General features: G+C 44.6%; 1 long non-coding RNA gene across 1 annotated transcript; it reads left to right on the forward strand.

Annotated features, from left to right (window-relative positions):
- The first annotated feature begins 2,749 nt into the window (after positions 1 to 2,749).
- On the forward strand, positions 2,750 to 8,076 carry LOC119365187. The gene is made up of 6 exons (XR_005175364.1): positions 2,750 to 5,240; positions 5,773 to 5,877; positions 6,814 to 6,915; positions 6,992 to 7,052; positions 7,124 to 7,216; positions 7,298 to 8,076. It is a non-coding gene; the product is annotated as an uncharacterized LOC119365187 (long non-coding RNA).
- The last annotated feature ends 12 nt before the right edge of the window (positions 8,077 to 8,088 follow it).

Here is an 8,088-nt window from a genome sequence, read left to right on the forward strand (position 1 = left end):
AAAAGAACATAAAAAGAAGTGAAGAAAACCCGAAAAAACCAGTAGAAGGAATAAAAGTTTTTTGGAAATTCCGTGTACTGGTTTTAAGTTATGTCCCTGCTGTGTGTTTCTCTAAAATTCGCGTTGTGGTTTGTTAACTTGCACGAGCCAGTCGGGGTGGCTATCGCGCTTGTACATCTACAGTAGGTGCTAGGTTTGATCCCTAGCGCAAACTCTTTTTGCTATTTTTAATCTCGCAAGAAGAGAAACGACAACAAATGGGCCGGCCCAGGGTGAGTTGTGCCCTGTGCGAAGGCGCGACAACTTGCCGCAATAAGCGGCAAATAGGAAATTCCATAAGACACGGCACACAACCTAAGGCCAACTCCACCGCGCGACTCCATCTTGTCCGGGTGCGTCCATTTAGGGTAAACGGACGAATAGCGTGGTCCAACACGCGGCCTCAAACGGACAAATGTCCGAATTCCGTCCGTTTTCAACCCATCCCCGGCCCAAAGTTGGGCTCGGTTTGGGGTGAAACGGACGCGCGCGGATGGCCGCGACGCACGCCCTTGTCCCCCCCGTGGCCCGCCTGTCGGGGACACTATCAGTCCCTCCGCTCCCAATGCTTCGACCCTCTCTCTCCCGCCCGCCCCACCGCCGGCGCCGCCGCTATTCTCCGGCCGCCTCCTCACCGCGCAGCGCCCGGCCGTCCATACCAAACCACGTCTAGACATGGCCGCCACCACGCCCGTGCTTTCGCCGTAGTTTTGGCCGTCGATCGGAGGAGGTTTGGCTGTCGTCTTCTTTGCCGGTGGTAGAGGAGACACGACCGCCAGCGACGTACCGCGGCGGCCGCAGTAGTTTCCGACGGCTCCAGAGTGGCCAGTAGCCGGCCGACAACCACCCCTGCTGCATCGAGGTGATCATCGCGGCCTCTTCGCCACCACGACCGCAAGGTGTTCGGCATTTTGCCCACAAAGGTATGGATAGTGGAGACGAGTTTTTCTTCCACCACTTCCTTTGTTCATCGGATGATTCGTCGTTGGATGATGAAGATCTTGTGGTGGCTGCACTGGTCGTTCACGACCACATTCAATGACAGCTTCCTCGGTACAGGGGTTCAGTCCCTGGCCGTGCTCCCAACCTGAACCGCAACAGGAAGAGAGGCCACGCTCTGCTCTATGCCGATTACTTTTCCAACAAACTGCTCTTCAAGCCGGATAAATTCCGTCGCCATTTTTGAATCGCAAGGCATGTGTTCAATCGTATCCGAGAGGGAGTGGTTTCTCATGACCCATACTTCAGGTGCAAGAGGATGCCCTTGGCAAGCTTGGATTCTCCTCTTACCAGAAATGCACCACAGCCGTCCGCATGCTTGCGTATGGAATTCCATTCGATCTGGTGGATGAGTACGTACGTATGAGCGAGACAACATGTCTGATGTCAATGTACAAGTTTTGTCAGGCTGTGATCGAGGTGTTTGGCCTAGAGTACTTGAGGCAGCCAACTGTCGCTGATACAGAGAGATTGTTGGCGACCAACGCAGCTAGAGGCTTTCCAGGCATGCTTGGCAGCATAGATTGTATGCACTGGGAGTGGAAGAACTGTCCATTTGCTTCGCAGAGCCAGTACAAGGGGCATGTCAACGAGTGCACTGTCATATTAGAAGCGGTGGCATCGCAGGATCTTTGAATATGACATTCTTTCTTCGGCATGGCAGGTTCTCACAATGATATCAACGTGCTGTAGCATTCTTCAGTCTTTGCGAGGCTTGCAGAAGGCCGCTCCCAACCTGTCAACTTTGAGATCAACGGCCACCAGTAGAACAAAGGATACTATCTAGCTGATGGTATATATCCTCAGTGGTCAACTTTTGTGAAGACAATCTCGAAGCCCCAAGGTGAGAAGAGAAAGATATTTTCCCAAATGCAAGAGAGTGCTAGAAAGGATGTGGAACGTGCTTTTGGTGTGCTTCAATCCCGATGGGGCATCGTTCGATACCCAGCACTGTCATGGGATGAAAGGAAGCTTTGGGAGGTGATGACTGCTTGTGTGATCATGCACAACATGATCATCAAGGACGAGCGTGATGACAGTATCTTTGACCAAGGATTTGATTTTCAAGGTGACAATGTTGAGCCCCTGCACCAAGAACCGGCCACGTTTGATCAGTTTGCCCAGTTCCATCGTGAGCTGCGTGATTGGCACACTCATGTGGATCTTTAAAATGACTTGGTTGAGCACGTGTGGGAGCATATTGGCAACCGATAGATGTATTGGTTCATTTTATGTTCATTCAAGACAATTTCGATTTGGTTGTTAAACTATCTTTATTAAAGAGAATTTTGATTGGGTTGTAAAACTATTTTAATTTTCAAACAATTAATATTTGGACGTGCAAACTTGTTTTCATATGAAAATATGGGCATTTTAGGCCCTGGCGGACGAGATAGGGCAAATGGATGCGGCCGCGCGCTGGGCGCACGGCCACTGCTTTCCAGGACATGTTCGGACACGACCCCATTGCCCTACCCAAACGAACAGAATCCGGACAAAATAGACGTCCGTTTGGGATCGCATGGTGGAGTTGGCCTAACTCCTAACATGACCAAATTGGCCGGCGGTCTGCTCATGTGTGCCCGGTCCGTGGTCTGCACACAACCGCCTCTGCCTCGAGCACCCGACCCCAATATGAGGCTCCCAACGGTAATATCTCCGCGCCGTGCTGTGTTGCCGATCGACCGACCCCTCCTGTCCTGCTCCTGCCCACACGGTCCGGATCCAGTCCCAACCCACCACCGCCAGCTCCACTTCCCTTCGGTTTCTGCTGCTCGTCGAAGCCGTCTCCGGCAAGGACCTGGCCGGCGACACCGCCTCTTCCATGGCAGCCCGGCCACGGCCAGGCACGCCCTTTCCTCCCTCCCCGCGCTCTGGCCGTGGCCGGTCTTCTCCTCCTCTCTTCATCCGGGGCCGGCCCCGGGTCGTGCCTCTCATCTGGTTTGGATTTGCTCGTCCCCGATTCACCATCCGTTTAGGCTTAGAACAGCAGCGCCTCATTTGGTTTTTTCTCGTGCTCGGTTCGTCCATTTGGAATCGCGCCTGGTTTGATTTTGCTTGTCCTTGCCGTCGCCTGTTTGGGGTGATGGGGTCACGTCCGATTCGATTTTGCTCCTCCTCGCCTTGTCTGTGTAGAGTCGCTTCTGGTTCGATTTTGCTCATCCTCACCGCCGTCCGTGTATAGTCGCGCCTAATTCGATTTCGCTCGTCCTCGCCGTTGTCCTGATGCGCTTGCGTTTTCTAGGTCCGTCTCGCCTCGTCGGGGGTCTCCGTCTCATTTGCGAACTAGAAATTCTGTCTGCATGCGCTTGTGTTATCCGAACTAGCAATCCTGGGTTTCGTGTTCGCGTCGGTTGCAGGAACGCACGGGTCTGGTTTCGAAATTGGATTACGGCCGGAGACGGGGAGCGATGTTCGTTTATGGTGCTAGTTCAGACCGGTTCCTCCGTTCCGTCACCTGCATTGCTCTTGGTGATTTTCAGAACTGAAATGCATGCTCTCTTCTGTCAGTTCTTGTTGGCCCTCTGTCAATTCTTGAGTTCGAGGGTTCGTTAATTCTTGAGTTCTTGTTGTACCGGCTAGGCGTGTGTGCTCTCAATATAGATGTAGAGACGGGGTGATTCCTTACGCTTGTTCTGATGGTGTATACTGTTTATGTTCTTTCCAATTTGTTTCTTTTTATCATGCGTTGCTTGTGTGTTGCCATGTGGCCTGCTGCTTGACTAATTGAACACCTGTTGCTGCTACTTTTGGACAAGGTTGCTTCTTTTTTTCCTGATGTTGCTATTTCCATTGAAGTACTCATAGGAGTTATAGATGGTCTGCTGCTAGTTAGTTCCCCTTAGACTACATTCTAGATTGCATATCATAACTCGGGCATATAATTCTGTTGTGAGCATAACTCCAGAATTTATTTATTCATGAAAGCACGTTCATCACATGTTTTTTATCAATGTTGCTAACTTCTGTCACATCCGTTTCCTCAATTTCAACGAACCAATAATGTGGACATGTGTTGCTTGTTTTCTTGTGATGATGGTGATCCAATTGACTAGCCCAACTCTTATGCTCTGACATTTGTTTATCCCCGGTTAGTGTGCCTGAAAAATTATTGTTTGTCATGTTAAATTGTATGGCATCAACTCGGTATTGTGATTAATGACCTAGTATTTGTTTAGTGTACATAGTTGACTTCTTTTTTCTTAAATTTTTAGTGATATGCGTGTTTGTTATGTCTTATGTGGATATCATATTCTTTTTTTGTATTACTAATGTCCAGTCAATGAAAAATGCTTTTCTTGCTTTGCCTAGACTTTGTGACAATTAACTTATAGTGCGATCATTGATCATTGAGCTTCTGACACCCTATTCCATAAAATTATGTGTTCGCTGTCTGGTTTTGAATTTGGATTACGAGGGCAGGGAGAGGCCAAAGCAATGTCAGTTTATCGTGTTTGTTCATATCGGTTCCTCGGTTCCGTCGCTGCATTGTTCGTCGGTGATTTCCAGACCTCAAACGCATGCGCCCTTGTGATACTCTGGTTTGGCTCGCTGGTCGTTATGGTTGTTCACCACGGTTGTTCTTATGTTCTTGAATCGCCCATCTCATAAGCAAAGATGGGGTGATTCATTATGGTTGTTCTGATGGTTGCTTATTTAGTGTTATTTCCAATTGAGTTCTTCTTGTCATGCTTTGCTTATGTTCCCAATGTCTGTCTTCCCATATATGGGAATGCGTTTAGGGGTGCAAACCGTGTAGGCCGTGGTGTGTATTGTACCAGCTACAGTGTGTTTTATACTATCTGATGTGGAAGGTATAAATATTGATATCACTTATGTGTTATTATACTTGATATGGTGTGTTTTATTCAAGTTATTAACCACATCTCTTACAAATTTTCCTTGAGATACATATTTATATGGCAGGAATGATTGTCTTGAAGAATAATCATTTATGCTAACTTGGTATTGGTAGTTCCTGGTCATAGGTAACAGACCAGTACTTGTTTAGTGCAGATAACTGACTATTCTTTTTTCTGAACTTTTTTGTGATATGTGTGTTATGTGGATATCATATTCTAAAGCTTTTCTAAGTATTTAAGGTACAGACATGTGTATCTGGACATGTCACATTTGCTCTTTATTGTGTTGCTAAGGACACTGAAGGTTTGGCTGGGCCACTGCACGGGCTGGCTAATGAGGTACACTTGATTTTATGTATAGTTGATGTCTCTGCCACATCTAGTGTTTGCCAAATGGATCTCCTGGAACAAATTGTTCGTAATAAATGAACAAATTGTAGAACTTGTGGATGTGCTATTTACTCCCTCCATTTAGGTGAGTAAGTCATCTTAGGTTGTGCACCGTGACCAAGCAGAAGGAGAAAACGAGAGAACTTAATGTTCATTTGCTAATTAATAGCATTGCATGCAATGAACTAACCACTGCATGTCGTGTTTGGTAGTCTCAAGTCATTAAAAGCATGCACACCCCACATCTCTTATTGGTTGATATGTCAAGAAACAAGAAACGAGGTAGAATTTAATGCACCGCGTCTAAGTGTTTTGGGATTATTTGGTTTTCGTAAGATGACTTACACACCTAGACGGAGGGAGTACCAACTTGCTTTTGCACATGATGCTAAGAAGAAGAAAAACATACTGTCCTATTATTTTTAAAATGGTGTATTTACTATTTTGATGCGCATAAACTGAGAATTGTCACTATATACAGCAGGAAGTGTTGCTCTGGATCAAATCTGTAATGGAAGAGACTGGCAGTAACATTACAACCGACCAACTTAAAGAATATGTATAGAAGACACTTAAGAGTGGAAAGGTAGCTTATCTCAAACCGAGTTATATTTATTCAATTATCAAGCACTAATTATTGCTGAAGGACTATAGTTTTATAATACCTCATGATCTTGTCTATGAGTAGAGAAAATAATGCAATATAGGGATTACTGTTGCCACTCATTTCATGCTCACATGGGTTGCATTGTAGAAACCCAAATATCTACGTATAGCTTCATGCATCATGTCCCTCATATGCACCGCATTTCAAAAATCTAAATAGCTTTGTCTTGTTTAGTGTTACTATTTGGGAGTTCTTGTTGAAGTTGCAATTTATAATGTCTCATGGGATTAAACTCTGTTAAGCTGCTGAAAACAGTCACTAAAATTAGCCATTAAGGAGTAGTATAATTTCTATTTATTGCAATCATGTGGTCTTAGTCTTAACTATTCTTATATTTCTAGGTATTAGCTACCATCAAAGTAAATAAAGATAGAATAAGTGTGCAGAAAATACCTAGTGCCTGTTCGGTTTCTCTCCGCTCCGGCGACTCAGCTCCCGGAGCGGAGCAGGCTGTTGCAACTTTTTACGGAGCAAATCAAACCGAGCTCCGCAGCTCCGTGGAGCGGAGAGATTCCAAACAGGGCTCTAGTATTGAAAGATTATGTAGATCGGAGATGGTTAATATATACATGTGCAGAAAAATGTATAAACAATGCCTGCATCATGCTTGTCATCTTGTGAAAGAAATCATCCAGTGAATTTACTACTTCTAGTGTCTTCATGTAAATCTCATGGGGAAGGTTTATCTATAGATTTGTTTCACTACCACAAATAGCTGACATAATATATATTTCTGTGGGCTTTGTAATTGCTCACTAATCCTCTTTGGTGACTTTGTGATTGACCTTGTTGTTATTATGTAAAAAAGTCTTGCAACATTCTTGATCTATAACCGTGCTGGCTATCTATATGCAGGTTGTAGTGATTAGGGAAGCTTGCAGAACTGTATGAATTTGAACAACAATGGTCGAGAGCAGCACAAATGCTTGGTGGAATTGGCTTGGACTCAGAAATCAAGTACAAGCAAAGCTTTTGTCTCTCTTTACATGCCATTGGATATTCTGGGAAATCTGACCATCTTCTTAAAAACCAGGATGCTTGATGACACAAACAAATTATCCAAGTGTGTCCAGATTGCACGACTATATTTGGAGGTTAGTCCTGTTGGTTAGCCTTTGTCGTCATTGCATTGTCAGCTGGACTAATGTAGTTCTTCATTTTGTAGGATGATGACGCAGTGAATGCGGAAGCTTTTATCAACAAAGCCTCGTTTTTGGTCACAAACAGCAACCGGGAAGTTCTGAACTTACAATACAAGGTTTGTTGGTTCAGAACCAGTTTAATAATCTATATGTCTACAACTAAGGACAAAAATTTAGTTCCCTTGTATCTCTTGTAGGTCTGCTATGGGAGAATTTTAGATCTAAAAAGCTGCACTTCAATATTGTGTTATCTCTCAAATTGAGCAATGCCAAATTGGGGATGAGTAAGGCTTACTCCATTCAATTGTAGATTTGTTTCTCTCATGCAATTTACTCATTTTTAATGTTCTATCTTGTATGGTTCTTTGTTGCCTTGCCGGTGTAGTGGTGCCTCATTTCTATTTTACACCCTTCAAATATTTCAATGTTTTGCTTACTGGATGTAATATATTACCCTACTTGATACTCATGTTTAAGTACTGCAGTGGTTATTAGCAAGTCGTGTTTGGAACTGATACCACCTCCATATTTTATTCTTAAAGATCTTGATGGAACATTGTTTCTATATTTTCTCAGATAGATTGATGAAAATGCTCTTGAGCATGCTCTTAGTGCTGCTGTAACATGCACAATATTGTAACTGATGAGAGGCAGCCACTGTTGCCAACTTGAAATTAGTTTACTCATTCAAGTTCTGGAATTTCTTTATAGCTTTCTGAGTTTACTTCGGTCTTCCATGTATTGGATTTCTCTTTGTGCCCCTATCTATGTTCGTTTCTTGTGTGCAAGTGCTCCATTCTATGTGTGTGACTGTGTGTGACTTGATGAATATGTGTGTGGCTTGACTCTGTGTGTGTGTGTAGTTTGACTTTGTGTGTGTGTGTGTATAGCTTGACTGTGTGTGGCTTGATGCCGAATATGTGTGTGGCTTGATGGTGAATATGTGTGTGGCTTGACTCTGTGTGAGACTGTGTGTGGCTTGATGCTA

This window comes from Triticum dicoccoides, chromosome 2B, assembly GCF_002162155.2.
Source record: "Triticum dicoccoides isolate Atlit2015 ecotype Zavitan chromosome 2B, WEW_v2.0, whole genome shotgun sequence".
Classification (NCBI taxonomy): domain Eukaryota; kingdom Viridiplantae; phylum Streptophyta; class Magnoliopsida; order Poales; family Poaceae; genus Triticum; species Triticum dicoccoides.